Source organism: Carcharhinus amblyrhynchos, chromosome 6, assembly GCF_965287045.1.
Source record: "Carcharhinus amblyrhynchos chromosome 6, sCarAmb.v2.hapA, whole genome shotgun sequence".
Classification (NCBI taxonomy): Eukaryota; Metazoa; Chordata; class Chondrichthyes; order Carcharhiniformes; family Carcharhinidae; genus Carcharhinus; species Carcharhinus amblyrhynchos.
This window is the reverse complement of record NC_137329.1, coordinates 22,875,323-22,890,831: the sequence shown is the minus strand read 5'-3', so window position 1 is coordinate 22,890,831 and position 15,509 is coordinate 22,875,323. Positions and strand designations below refer to the sequence as shown.

The 15,509-nt window shown below is 44.8% G+C and overlaps 1 non-coding gene across 1 annotated transcript; it reads left to right on the top strand.

The window, feature by feature from the left end:
- Positions 1 to 12,050: 12,050 nt before the first annotated feature.
- Positions 12,051 to 12,214, top strand: LOC145344640 (U1 spliceosomal RNA). The gene has a single exon (XR_013886936.1). It is a non-coding gene; the product is annotated as a U1 spliceosomal RNA (small nuclear RNA).
- The last annotated feature ends 3,295 nt before the right edge of the window (positions 12,215 to 15,509 follow it).

Here is a 15,509-nt window from a genome sequence, read left to right as displayed (position 1 = left end):
AGACCACATCCACCGGCTCTCCTCTATCCACTGCCCTAGACACATCCTCATAGAACTCCAGTAAATTTGTCAGACACGACTTCCCTTTAATGAAACCGTGTTGCGTCCGCCCTATCAAGCAATTCCCTTCAAGATGCCTCGCAATTTCCTCCTTAATGACGGATTCTAACATTTTACCTACCACAGACGTTAAACTAACCGGCCTATAATTCCCCGCCTTTTGCCTGGCACCCTTCTTAAACAACGGCGTAACATTAGCCGTTTTCCAATCTTCCGGCACTTCCCGGAATCCAGCGACGTCTGGAAAATAACCACCAAGGCATCCACTATAACCTCCGCCATTTCTTTCAGAACCCTCGGATGCATTCCATCCGGTCCTGGGGACTTGTCCACAATCAGCCCCTCCAGTCTGTCGAGCACCACCTCTCTAGTAACAGTAATGTCATTAAGACCCTCCATTCCTACCACCTTTCCATCGCTAACACCCGGCAAGTTATTCAAGACCTTAGCCATATCCCCATCCCCTACCACTAGCTCCCCTTTCTCATCCTCTAAAGGACCAACGTTCACCCTAGCCAGCCTCTTCCTTTTTATATATTTATAAAAACTCTTGCTATCCTTTTTTATATTAAGTGCTAGCCCAGCCTCATAGCTTCTCCTACCCTCCTTTATCAACTTCTTTGTCAATCTTTGTTGACATTTAAACCTTTCCCAATCCTCTTCTCGCCCACTGCTCTTAGCTACTCTAAATTCCTCCGCTTTTAATTTAACACTTTCCTTCACCTCCTTCGTTATCCACGGCTTATTACCTCTCTTCCTACTGTCCTTTTTAACCATCGGAATAAATTTCTGCTGAGCACCAAGAAAGATCTCCTTAAAGATCCTCCACTGCTCCTCAGCAGACCTACCTTCCAACGCACTCCCCCAGTCCACATTTGCCAATTCTTCTCTCATCCTACCATACTCCCCTCTATTCAAACAAAGGACGCGTGTCCGGGAACCCACTTTCTCCTCCTCCATCTGCAACAGAAACTCCACCATACAATGATCACTCTCTCCAAGAGGATCCTTCACCACAAGGTCCCTAATTCTACCCGCCTCATTACATAGCACCAGATCCAAGATAGCTCGCTCCCTCGTCGGCTCCAACACACACTGTTCAAGGAAATTATCCCGGCAGCATTCCAAGAACTCCTCCTCGAGCCCACCTCGTCCAACATGGGTCGACCAATCAATATGCAGATTGAAATCTCCCATAACTACTGCCGTCCCATTCCTGCACGCCGCACTTATTTGCGTGTTAACAGCCCGCCCCACCTCCAGATCATTATTCGGGGGCCTATAGACGACACCCACCAGCGTCTTCCTCCCTTTGCTGTTCCTAATCTCCACCCACAACGATTCCACGTTCTGCTCTTTGGCTCCGATATCATCCCTTGCTACCACCTTGATACTATCCTTAATCAGCAGAGCTACGCCACCCCCTCTTTCCTCCTGCCTATCCTTCCTAAACACTTGGTAGCCCTGTACATTCATCTCCCAGTCCCTGTCACCTTGCAGCCATGTCTCTGTAATGGCCACCAGATCGTATCCATTTGTGTCGATCTGCGCCACCAGCTCATCCACTTTATTCCGAATGCTTCGTGCATTCAGATAAAGCGCTTTCATCCCAGCCTTCACCTGGACCCTATTTGCCGTAACGCCACCAATTGGGACATCCTTGGCCTCTTCCCTTACCTGTACCCTATCCTTAACTTTAGACCTTGTAGCGTCACCTACCCTCGCACCCTCCCCCCCCCAATTAGTTTAAAGCCCTGTCTACAGTCCTCTTTACTCGATTCGCCAACACTCTGGTCCCAGCACGATTCAGACCAACCCCATCCCGCCCGAACAAGTCCCACCTACCCCAATACTGGTGCCAATGCCCCATAAATTCGAACCCATTCCTCCCACACCAATCCCTGAGCCACCCATTCACTTCCTTTATCCTGTCAACCCTACGCCCGTCTGCACTCAGTTCAGGCAGTAGCCCAGAGACGACCACCTTGTCGGTTCTACTTTTTAATTCCATTCCCAGTTTCTCATACTCCCTCCCCAGATCCTCAGTCCGCACTTTGCCTACGTCGCCGGTACCCACATGTACTACAACGACCGGGTTCTCACCCTCCCACTCCAGGTTCCTCTGCAGCCCAGCTGCGACATCCCGTACCCGAGCACCAGGCAGACAACACACCCTTCTGTGCACTTTGTCATTGTGACAAAGGACAGTGTCAATACTCTTCACCCCACTATCTCCAATCACTACTACGTTCCTTTTCCCCTTCTCTTTGCCTATGTCCTGCTGCATCACTGTACCGTGTGCAGTTTGCTCACCAACCTCACCTGCCTTGTCCTCTTCCAGACTGGAAGCAAGAACCTCAAACCTGTTATGCAGATTAAGAGGCTGAGGCCTCCGCTCCTCACCCCCCTTCCTCCTCCCAGCAGCCCCCTTTTGTCCCTGACCCTTAGATTTAGCCAGTCTAGGGGCACCCTCTCTCCCCCTGATGAGCCTCAGTGTCTGTAGCTCAGAGGCCAGCTCATCCACCTTGAGCTGGAGCTCCTCCAGCAACCTGCACTTACTGCAGACATGGTCACTGGGAAGGACCCTGGGGTCCGCCAGTTCCCACATCATACAGAAACCACACATCACATGCCCCTCCATTATTCACTGTAATTTTTTATGGGGAAAAGATTTTTTTCCTTGTTTCTTGCTGTAGTAGTTTTGAAAAAATTTTTTTTCCTTGTTTTTTTTCAAACAAACTCACCTGGCCTTTTTCCTCCAAGCTCTTTTTGATATTAAGCCCTATTAACTCACTCTGCTTCCCGCTCACTCTGCTGCCCGCTCAGACGCTGCCCGCTGTCTACACCAGGCCTCCTTTTAAACCTGGCGCTGATTTAAAGCAGGCTGGTCCACAAATGCCTTTTCACCACACCCTCAGAATTCTTAAAGCAGTAAATACAATAAATAAATGCTTTAAACAGTTCGACAAAGAGTAAAGTGCTTTAAACTTATTTTAAACAGGTTTTTAACAGGTAAAATCTTAGCTCTCTCTCTCTGCTCCAGCAAACAATGGAAGGCTTCACCGTGTGGCCCCTTGATAATTAAAGCAGGCTGGTCCACAAATGCCTTTTCACCATACCCTCAGAATTCTTAAAGCAGTAAATACAATAAATAAAAAATTTCGGAAGCAAAAAAAAAGAGAACATCTCTTATGCCTCTGCACTGAATTCCCACTCTGCTCCAAATTCCCAAATACTCACTCTGACTATGTCTCACTCATCAACCTACCATTTCCAGTCTCGCAAATGTAGAGGGGACTGCCCCGTGAGCAGCAAATACTGTGTACGAAATTGAAAGACGTTAAGTCATTGTTTCACCTGAAAGGTTTGTTTGGGGCCTTGGGGAGGTAAAAGGGTAGGCGTTATATCTCTTTCGCCTTCTTGGAAAAGTGGCAAGCAAAGGAAATGGCATATCGTAGGGGCTGATTGAGGAGTGGCCCAGGATGTGTCAGAGGAAGCATCCCTTCAGAAGACCGAAAGGGGAGAGAAAGAGTTTGGTGGTGACCTTATATGAAGGTAGTGGAAATGGCAGAGAATTATCTGTTGAATGTGGTTAGGCTTTCAACAAATGTTCAATGTAAGGTCGCTAACTCCCATAGCTACCTTAGCTAAACCTCCTCAAGTCTCACTCCCTGTAAGGAGCCTACTCCATTTTCCTGGTTACTTATCTTGGTCTCATCTGTTCTGGTGTTGCAATCTTGCAACTCATCCTTTCTTCTGTTTTTATTGATAATATTTAGAGGTCCAGTTTGTGGGTTTGCTAAAACGTGATATTAATCTGGGGTATAAATTGGACTTGCATTCTGCATGAAAGAAGATGGGCAGGATGAGCTGAGTTACCATAAAATAAAAATCTTATAATTCTTTGTAAGGTCTAATTAATTACTGACTGGCATGCTTGTGGTTATGTGGTGTCACTAATCAATGGCGCCATGGTCAAAGTGCTACCTTTTCATATTCTTCTTTTGTAACACTAAGAATAGGCTGTGCAATCAGATCAAAGTTGAAGCTTAAATATCTGAGAGCTAAAACAATCTCTTTTCAAATATTTACCAATTAGCCAAGATGATGTTACATATGAGATTGGCAACTCCCAAAGATTTACCTGGAGCTTCTAAGAATTAATGAGAAATTTCTGAGACACCTTTTCCAACAATCCCGGAGATAAATTCCTCGGGCAATAAAAAAAATGTTTCCCATGGATTTCTTTGAAGACTTTGATTTATTAAACTATGAAAAGGTTGGAATTGGAGATGGTATCATTGATAGTCAACAATCTTTCACGTGGGTAAAGGGAGAATCTTCCAGTTGGTGCAGGAAGGTGGGACAGTGCAAGGATGGACACGTCATGCAACCAAACATGGGAGCAAGAAAATGGGGCAGTCATCAGCACAAAGGTTATGTCAAAATACCTCCAGGAATATATCCAAATGGAGTTGGCAACCCTCGTTCTAATACATACAGAATAGGCAGTACCATTTCTTAAAAGAATTGGAGATAAAATTAGGTGAATCAAAAGGTGTTAACAAGGCAAAGCTAAGCTTTTGTTTCAAAAGCTCAAAGGGCCATAGGGGGAAGATACTTGCAGGGAGGTTGTAGCTTTCAGGGTTTTGGATCAGAATGAGCTGGAGACAATTAAGACAAGTCTTAACTTCAATACAAGGGAAAAGTGAGCTGTGTTTATCCAGCAGAAGCCACTCTTCAGTTAATGCAATAAAATGAAATAAATCAAAGAAAAAGATTTAATAAAGAAACATCATTCTTCCACCACTTCCACCCTCACACTGAACTATTCCAAGCTCTCCCAACAATTCCCAACAGGTTCTTATCTATACTGAGTCAGCTGGTCAGCTGATCATCACATGATTTTTGTCATTGGTTACATAGTTTACTGGGTCAGCTGACCCTTACAGCATATTAACATTGGTCACACTAAACAGCTTCAATGTTATCATTGGTCACACTACAATAGATCCAATGTTATCATTGGCTACATTCTAACAAGCTGGGTAGGGGGTGGAGGGTAACAGATGAAAACTGAGAAGTGGCCATATAAATAAAACGGCAAGAGATGAGAAAGGACAAAATAGCAAGATAGAAGTTGGAGTTGTTTCTACTTGTTATTGTCCCCAAAATTAGGGGCTACAAATGTAAGGTGCTACTAGTAAATTACCCCAACCTTAGTTAAACTGGATCAAAGATGAACCTGTGGTTAACCAAATGGTCCAGTTGCAGTAGTGTTTTTGTTCATCCTTCAATAGGATGTAGACCTTGCTGGCCAGTGCAGCTTTTTTATTACCCATCCTGAATTGCCTTTGAGAAGGTAGTGGTTTATTTTGCATTGTAGAGGTGCTGTAAGTGTAGACTGAATCCAGAAGCAGTGCCTGGTCCAACACCATGGCAAAGTGAAGTGAAACTCCCTGGAGAAATAGGCCTCAGGCTGATACACTCTAGAAAATTGGGTATTGACACCCAATCTCCACTACCCAAGGCTGGTCCAAGCATTGACTCAAAGCTGAAACTGCTTGGGTTTTTTTTTTGCTGGCTGTTGAAGTTGTTGTGTAAACGTACCCAAAGAAGGAAGATGGTACAGGTGTAATGAATTCAATTAGGCCATTGATGTTGGCCTGTTGGTATATGTACTCCCTGATTAAGGACCCTTTTCCTGTATTTAACCAAGAATGCCAGTTTCTCTGGGACTCCTGAAGGTAGACTGTTGACTGATAGCAGTCCATGTACTGCTGTTGCAATTGTAAATAAATGGATTTTGGTGAAGGGACTTCTGTCTCCAAAGATTCATTACAACAGGAATCTGAAATCATCTCTAACATACTAACCTCACTGCATCCTGTCCTACTGTACAAAACATTCTGAGCCACTTGAATGGGTACATCAGTCACATGTATTTATGTCTCAATTAAAAAAGAAAGAACTTTGGAATTATATAACTCCTATCACTCCATCAAGATAGAAGAATCATAGACTAGATGTTCCAAAACTTTTCACAGTTAACTAATTACTTTTAAAATGTAGTCATGATTACAATGTGATAACTAATTCACACCTAGTAAGCTCCCACAAACAGCAATTTGTCAATGACCAGATAATGGGCAGGATTTTATGACATCACTTAGGCAGGACCTGAAATTTCCACCTGAGGTCAACAGAGATCTCCCTTGTTGGACCGTCACCCACCACAGAATTGGCAAGGTGGTAGAGTTCCATCCAATTTATTTTTAGTGATGTTGGTTGAAGGGCAAATATTAGTCCCTGCTTTTCTTTATATAATCATCTGAGGGGGTGGCGGGGGGAGGTGGGGTCTAGGTTTAATATGGTGCTTGAAGGATGAAACCTCTGACACCCCCTAAGTATTGCTCTGGCGGCATCAGCCCAGATTTTGTGCTCAAATCACTGGAGTGGGACTTGAACCTATGGCCTCTGGCTGAGCCAAGGATAGATGCATGTGTATGTATGTTGGAGCATCCAAGATGTCAGCATGCCACACTTCATCCTTGGATCTTGGTTGTGAGCAGGGGTTCAATTTTATGTCTTCGACTGCAACAAGTGTGGCGTTGTCATGGTAATGGGGCCTATAAGAATCCAGGACCATGCAGGTTTTGTTCTTCCGTTTGATTTGAAGAGGTACAATAGAAAGATCACAAATATACTAAAGAACATAAAAAATTCCTGCAATTTCTTACCATGAGCATATTATGCTTTCAACTAATGAACAATGAGAATATTGCCAGCTGCTGTATCCAGATAGTTCCTGGAAATCAAAGTTTTCACTACCCAAGTAAACCAGGCTGACAAACACGATGATATATCCCAGTGATGGAGATTAAATGATGAGCGCTGGATTCTAACATCGAAAACATCAAGATAACCACAACATGACTCGCGATGCCACCTTGGAACTTTATTCCTTTGTTATTAGTCTTATCGTTGTTGCATTTTCTTCCCCTCTGCCAGGAGATGGCATGGTGGCAAAGTGTATGAAGTGCGTAGTCACAGCATGCCAGGCATAGTGGGGGAAAGCTTACCAGAAAATGGAAGGGTGTTGTTTCTGGTGAGAAAACCAGCCAGCGGTTTTCTCCCCAGATCTTACCACGGTCTGCCTAAAAAAAAAATCAAGGGGTTGTGTTTCACACTGTTCTGCAGGGGAGCGAGGCCTCAACAAACTAACTCAACAAAACACGATGGCACTGAGATATTTAAAGATGGTGCCCCAATCATAACAGGAACAAACTTCCACTGCTGTCCATCAGGGAGGTTTCAGGGGATCTCCTCCTAATCAGAATCAACACCTCTCTCCCACCGCTCCCCCCGTTATCAACCCTTTGCCCCCCTTTCCCCGCAATCACCAGCCACTTCCCTCCCCCCAATCATCGTCCCCTTTCAGCCCCCCCAACAGCCATTGCTGGGTTCCTTCACTCCTCCGTCCACTTCTGGCCAATAACCACATCTAAATGAATCTGCCCCCCACCCCGCAACACTCCCACTCTCCCACCAGACTATGGGGCTCCCTCAGGGACCCGCCCCTTGCCACAATTCAGCACAGCCAGGTCGGCACTGTCAGGATGACATGGGCATGGAGCTAAGCTGGCAGTGCCAACCTGTGCCAATGGGCAGTGTCAAGGTGCATTGACAGGCTCGTGCTTGGCCAGGTCCCCCTCCCCTGGGGGCTCCTACTCACCTTTACACCCCTGGGGAGACCGCAATGACAGGTTCACATCTAGGTGAACGGTGTAAATGGTGCCAGGGTGACTCTTTGAATATCCGGTGAGGGGAAAAGTGCCAGAGAGAGAACTCACTAATGACATGCTAATGTATTAAAATGAGCATCCTGGGGTCCCCACGACATGTTTCACGCAATTCCGCTGGCGAGCGGCCCGGAAGGTCGGATTTTGGAAACTCGCCGGCATGAATCCCGCTTTCTAGATTTACAGCGTGCGCACCATTCCTGCCCGCAGATAGAGTGTGGGCTCAGAATTGGCTCCAGTGAGTGTGGAAAGGCTTGTTGGGCCCAATAGGCCATCCTGAGTCATCATCCCATGCCAAGTAATTACAATTACTTGTGCTCGTCAACCTACATCGGCTCCTGGGCTGGCAATGACTTAGATTTTGTAACATTTATGTTTTAAAATTCTAACTCTTCTTTTCAAATCCCTCCATGATCTCATCATAACGATGCCTTCAGCTGCCTGGACCCTGAGCTCTGGAATTCCCTCCCTAATTCTCTCTACCTCTCTCTTCTGTTACAGTATTCCTTAACAGCAGCGAGGGTGGGATTTAGCCCCGAGCTTGAGTTCTTGGTTAGCTGTCAGAATATCATCCTATTGAGACTCGGTGCCAGATTTTCTTTGATAGCATTCCTCTGAAGAGCTTCAGAATTTTTTTTAATATGCGAAAGGCACTATATAAATGCAAGGTGTTGTTTCCATTCAAGGTTGGCTAATTACAGTAACTGGATTACAGCCGATCACTGCTGAAGTCCAACACATTTCCTATTAGACATCTTAAAATATTGAGGCCTAATGTATGACTATTAACACCCTGTCACACTTCAACATGTTACTAAAAAAAGTCCTGTCAAGAACTAGAGAAGGATGATGTCACGGGATGTGAGGTTATGCTGACCTCAAACAGGAAACTTATGGCAAATTACAAATGTGTGTTAATTGGCACCAGGAGTTGGGAAACATCAGTATTTGATAATTAACCTTACACAGGCTCTGCCATCTTGCATTTTGTTATTTAATCATTCCTGGCCTTCACCAAACACAGACAGATCTTCCCTTTTGTTCTTTCCTCCTCACTTTTACTGTCTCTTCATTTGTTTCAAAGCTGTTACATTTTATTTTTTTTCATGGAATGTGGATGTTACTGACAAGGTCAGCATTTAGAGTCATAGAGAAATACAGTACAGAAACAGGCCCTTCGGCCCAACCAGTCCATGCTAACCATAGTGCCATCCCAGCAGGTCAACTTTTCCATTTTTGACCCATGTCTCTCTATTTGTTTCCCATCCTCAATTGCCCTCGAGTGGAGGGGTGGCACCAGGGACCTGGGTTCGATTCTGGCCTTGGGTAACTGTCCGTGTAGAGTTTGCACATTCTCCCCGTGCCTGTGTGATTTTCGTCAGGGCGTTCCAGTTTCCTCCCACATTCTAAAGATTTTAGGTGGATTACCCGTGATAATGGGGTGCTGTGGGGATGGGGCAGGATGATGGGCCCTGGGGAGATGCTCTTTCAGGGGGTCGATGTGGGCTCAATGGGCTGAGTGGCCTCCTTCTGCACTGGAGGGATTCTGTAGATCTATGGAATGGCTTGCTAGATCTTTTCAGGGGGCTGTTAAGAACTGACGACATTGCTGTGAGTCTAAAGACACATGTAGGCTAGACTTGGTAAAGATGTCAGACTTCCTTCCTGGAATGATACAACAGATGGGTTTTTATTTTAAAAAAAGTCAAGAGTTGCATGATCACCATTACTGAGACTAGTTTTCAATTCCATATTTCATTCAGTGAATTCAAATTCCACCACCTGCCATGGTGGGATTTGAACCCATGCTTTGATTTTAGGTTACTAGTGCTGCGTCATTACTATTATGCCACCATCTCCCACAACAACACCAGCTTTTTCCAGGTTCAGTAAGAAGTCTCGCATACCAGGTTAAAATCCAGCAGGTTTATTTGGAGTCATGAGCTGCTTCTCCATCAGGTGAGTCCAATGCTGGCATCCCCACATTATTCTTTCAGACAAAAAATATTGATCTGAAACATCAGCGCTGTTTCTCTCTTCACAAATGCTGCCTGACTGAGAATTTTCTGTTCTCATTTCGAATGTCTCCCTCCGTGGATTAGTGTCGAATGTTGTTTGATAACACTCCCGTGAAGGAACGTTGGAGGTGCTCGAGAAATTCAAGTTGCTGTGGCCCTGGAGTTAGGCAGCATTGGAATGGGAACCGATAATACTTTCTGCTGAAATATAATTGTTCAAAAATGTTTCAACATTGCTTCTGACTTAATAAAATCAAATTACTGCTGGAATCTGAAACCAAAAGAGAAAATGCTGGAAAATCTCAGCAAGTCTGGTGGCTTTGACAAAGGATCATCCGGATTCGAAACATCAGCTCTTTTCTCTCCTTACAGATGCTGCCAGGCTGGCTGAGATTTTCCATCATTTTCTCTTTTGCTTCTGACTTGCTTTCCCCACTGGAAACCGAAGGGTGAATTCTGCACTTCCACCCACCACCTGCAGGGGCAGAGTGTAAAATTGCAGGGGCGGGATTCCCTCCGGATTCCTGCTCGCCCCCAACCTCGCAGCAAGTTTGCTCTGGGGCAGGCAAGGCTGACTTGCTGGGGTGGGTTTCCTCAGGATGCTCCTGTTTCCACCTGCCAGCCCCCACCACCCCCAACACCACCGCCAGTCTAATGATGTGCAGGTTAAGTGGATTGGCAATACTAAATTTAATGTCCAAAGATGTGTAGTAGATTCCCTGCCTCAGCAAGAGAAACCGTCCCTTGTCCCAGTTGAGAGGCTCTTCAATGGTCAATTGATGTCCACTTCGGGCCATTTCACTCCCAGTCTCAATTTTTAGTCTAGCTGGAGGATTAAGGCTCTGTGGGGGAAGGCCAGAGGTAATCCAAATTCCAGGTTAGATCTGGAGTGGGAAGTGGGTTGCAGGGACTTCCATCGTAAGCCCATTCAGACTAGGCATTCCCCATCTCCTCTTAAGGCTTGGTGACCTCTGGACCTAGACAACCCCCTTCCCCTTCCTCCACTAGCATCCCCTTCAGGATCCTTCCTTCGCACACCCACTGATCTCAGGCAGAGTGGCAGCGGACTCCACCTTCCCCCCAATTCCACCTACTCACCCATCAATCTCAAGTAGAGAGCCATCGGCACCTACCTCCCCACTAACTGGAGAGCCCGAATCGGACTTCCATGGAGCATGTCTGTTTGGCGCCGATTCTGGATGGGCGAATGCAGTGGTAAAGGGGGAAATACTGATAACGTTGGGCATGCAGCCCATAAGTCAACTTAAATGCATGCAAATACTTTTAAATGGTCATTGTGCCCGTTTCAGGCGTGGTCCTGATCGCCATTTTTGGGTTTGGACAGGGGGAAACCAGCATGGAGGCGGGCGCAGATCACGCTACTCACCACATACTCAACTTTACCAAGTTTTCGCACCCGAAAATGGACGCAAGTTGATGGTAAAATAGGGCCCTCAGTCTCAGGCCTCCCAGCGCAGTACTCCTCATGTCCACTACAGCGCTGTTGCTGCTGATACTGGCCCCTCTGCTTCTGGCCAGTATGTTAATTCTGATACCTTTCATCTGAAAGTAGAAAGAAATTGTCCACCGCTCACTACTATCATTATGAAATTTTCACTTGAAAAGCTTTCAAAATTTGATTGCAGTTCACTTGGAATAAAACTGCGGGAGTTGTGTTACAGCATGAGAAAATAAGCTGGAAAATTGGCAGTTAGAAATCTTAAAGTACTTTAATAACAAAGGTTGTTGTCAAACTCTAACTAATCCCTCCCTTATAAAAGAATGTGGAATTCTAAATGAATAAATTACATTTATCCATCTCCCCTTACATTTCTCCCAAAACACTGCAGATGCTGGGGATCTGAAATAAAAACAGAAAATGCTGGAGATACTCAGCATGTCTGGCACGTTTGCAGAGAAAGAAACAAAGATAATGGACGGGATCCTCCGGCCGTTCATCCCAGTGGGATTCTCCCGTCCTGCCGCAGTGAACAAAGATTTGGCTGGGCGCCAAATTCTCCATCCTCTCTTGACGTGAACACCAGAGAATTCTGGCCAATATTTCAGGTTGATGACCTTTTGTTAGAACTGAAATGTTATCTATACTGTTGCTGTTTGTCTGTTTGTACGTCTCCGTCTCTCTTCCTAGCCTGCTCGGTTTTGAGGTGTTTTACTTACCTGGCAGGGGTGAAACCATCATCAAGCAGGTGGATCCCCCAGGACGAGGCTATCTTGTTGCACTTCGGGTGTGCTGACGCCTGCGATGTCCCCAAATGCGGGATACTCGACTGCAAAATTTGAGGTGTTTTTATTCATTAAAAGCATTGTATAAATGCGACGTATTGATGTTGGTTTATGCTGTCTGAAAATGAAGCACTTGATATTTTATATGAAAAGTGCATCCTGTGATTGATTTTCGAATCATTTGGCAAATGCTTTAGACAGCGGAAACCATACTGCAACACAAGTAGATACGAAAGGGTTAATAATTACACAAGTGTAAAAATCACATAAGCTGCAAGCTGTCTCTCAGTCACATAGGGAAAGCTATGTGAAAACCACAGGTCTTGATTAAAGCAGACCCAGATTAAGGGTCAAGGACAATTTAATTGAACGATGTGCAGCTGAAGCTCATGCTTGCCCGTTAGAACAAGGAACAATGGAAACATAAGAACATAAGAAATAAGAGCAGGAGTAGCCCCTCGAGCCTGCCCCACCATTCAATAAGATCATAGCTGAACTGAAGTGCATCAATTCCACTTACCCTCCTGCTCCCCATAACCCTTAATTCCCTTATCGATCAGAAATCTATCTACCTGTGACTTAAGCATATTCAATGAGGTAGCCTCCACCACTTCAATGGACAGAGAATTCCAGAGATTCACTACCCTCTGAGAGAAGAAGTTCCTCCTCAACTCTGTTCTAAACAGACCAACTCCCCCCCCCCACCCCCCTCCTTAGGGAGGTAGATAAGAACATAAGAACATAAGAAATAGGAGGAGGAGTAGGCCATCTAGCCATTGGTATAGATAGATAGGTCCTTAATAAGGGAATCAGGGGTTATGGGGAAAAGGCAGGAGAATGGGGATGAGAAAAATATCAGACATAAGTGAATGGCAGAGCAGACCTGACAGGTCGAGTGGCCTAATTCTGCTGTGGCCTTATGATCTTATGTTCAGAGATATGGCTTTCATTTTGTGATGATATAACATGCACAAGTTATAATTGGATACTACAGCTTCATTATGCGTGATGAAACCTTAATCAATAATTTTGAATGGATAGAGAAACTGCATATCTTTTTATTGGTGAATGCTAATTACTTGTAATCAAATTTTGAAACTATAATTGCTTGTGTAGTTCCGAATTCTGAACTCTGACTGGTTGAAATGGCTAAATCAGAGTGCCATAGCATTACAGTTATCAATGAATCATCTTGAACCACACTCTGACTTTGGCTATTTGAGGAGATTATAGTTTTAAATACAAGAAAAACAACTCCATAACAAGATGTGGCCACCACTTGCTCAGATAAGTCTTGCTGCGCAACATGAAGAAACTATGCACTGTCACACTGCAGCACCTTAAGTTTCTCATGAGAGCTTGAGATATTCCTGCAAACAGGTTAGCATTTATTTGCAGACAAGATCAGTTAATTTTAATTATACAGAGCAATATGCAACTCTGAATGTTTAAACGACCATTATTTCAATCTCTGGCCAGCAAACTCAGGAAAAAAATTGTTAAATTGATTCTCTCCCCGAGAAGGGTTTTGAATGATTTAATTGCTTTGCAGGTTTCTTGGCCCAGAAAGTTTAACGTGCATAAGCTACTACCAATAAATCTGAATTACAATGAATAGATGTGAATGCCAGCCAATCAGAAGGAAGGAAATTGAACTGAAATTCACATTAGGCCTCTGTAACGGTCAGCTCCAGTGGGAAGTGCATGTTGGGCAATTTATTGGTAATATGCACAGTGGTTAGCACTGCTGGCTCACAGCGCCAGGGACCTAGGTTCGATTCCAGCCTTAGGTGACTGACTGTGAGGAGTTTGCACATTTTCCCTGTGTCTGCGTGTGTTTCCTCCGGGTGCCCTGGTTTCCTCCCTCCATCCAAAGATGTGCAGCTTAGGTAGGTTGGCCATGCTAAATTGCTCTTTAGAATCCCAAGATGTGTTGGTTAGCCATAGTAAATTTGTGGGATTGTAGGGATATGGTACAGTGGGGGTGGGGATGGCTGATAGTCTTTCAGAGAGTTGGTGCAAACCCGATCGGCTGAATGGCCTGCACTATAGGGATTTTATAATATGGATATGTCTATGTAATAGATCATTCAACATATGATGCTACTTGGCAAAGTTTGATTACAGTTCATATCAACTGTTGTAGTTATGTAAGCAACACATATCCAGCTAGGAACCGAAATTGTTTTTATTTTTTTCTTTCTAAGGGGGGAAAAAGATACTGTTTTTCTTCAAGGTGATGATGTGCTTAAAAACAATTGCATTCTTGAGGATTACACATTGTACAAAAACCCACAATTCTGGCTGCTAGCCATCAACTCTTCAGCAAGCAGCAGGAATTTGTTCATTAAGAGAGAAGTTTTAGACTTTTATCTTTGAGATGCAGATCTTGTCTGCCTGACTTTGCTTCAGTGCTCCTAACCATCATTTGGATTTCAATGCCTCTGTCCAGAATTGGACTAAAGAAATAAAGGTGAATGGGTGGAAATCCTGTCTCATAAGAACATAAGAAACAGGAGCAGGAGTGGGCCATCTAGCCCTTTGAGCCTGCCCCACCATTCAATAAGATCATGGCTGATCTGAAGTGGATCAGTTCCACTTTCCTGCTTTCTCCCCATAACCCTTAATTCCCTTGTCTGTCAAAAACCTATCTACCCGTGACTTAAATATATTTAGCGAGGTAGCCTCTACCACTTCAACGGGCAGGGAATTCCAGAGATCCACCACTCTTTGAGTGAAGAAGTTCCTCCTCAACTCCATTCTAAACTGCCCCCCCCCCCCTTATCTTGAGGCTGTGCCCTCTAGTCCTGCTGTCCTTTCTGAACTGGAAGAATCTACCTCTACCCTATCCATCCCTTTCATTATCTTACACGTCTCTATAAGATCCCCCCCTCATTCTTCTAAACTCCAATGAGTACAGACCCAGTCTATTTAGTCTCTCTTCATAGTCCAATCCCCTCATCTCCATTCCTAGGACCCGTAACCTTTGCAGGCAGGAGATATGGATGCAGCTGCGGATGAGGGAATGCATCCCGATCTGGCTGGCTCCATTGCAGAGGTAGGCATCTCCTTCCCCCCCCGACCCTGCAATTTCTGTGGAGCCAGGTCAACTCCTCCATGACCAATGATTCATGGATCTCAGAGGAAGGCCCTTAATTTTCCACTCCCGCACGCCACAGGAATTGTCAGGGGCAGTTTCGGATCATTTGATGGACAAGAATGATCTGGGTTGGGCTTTTCAGGTCCCAGGATAGTGGGGAGACAAAAATCCCACCCATAGAGTTGCGTTATGAGAATGTGCTAAAAAAGAAGGCTAATTTCTTATTTTCTGGCTGAATTTTTAGAAGTAAACTGAAATCCTCTGAAGACAATCGTGGACTGCCAG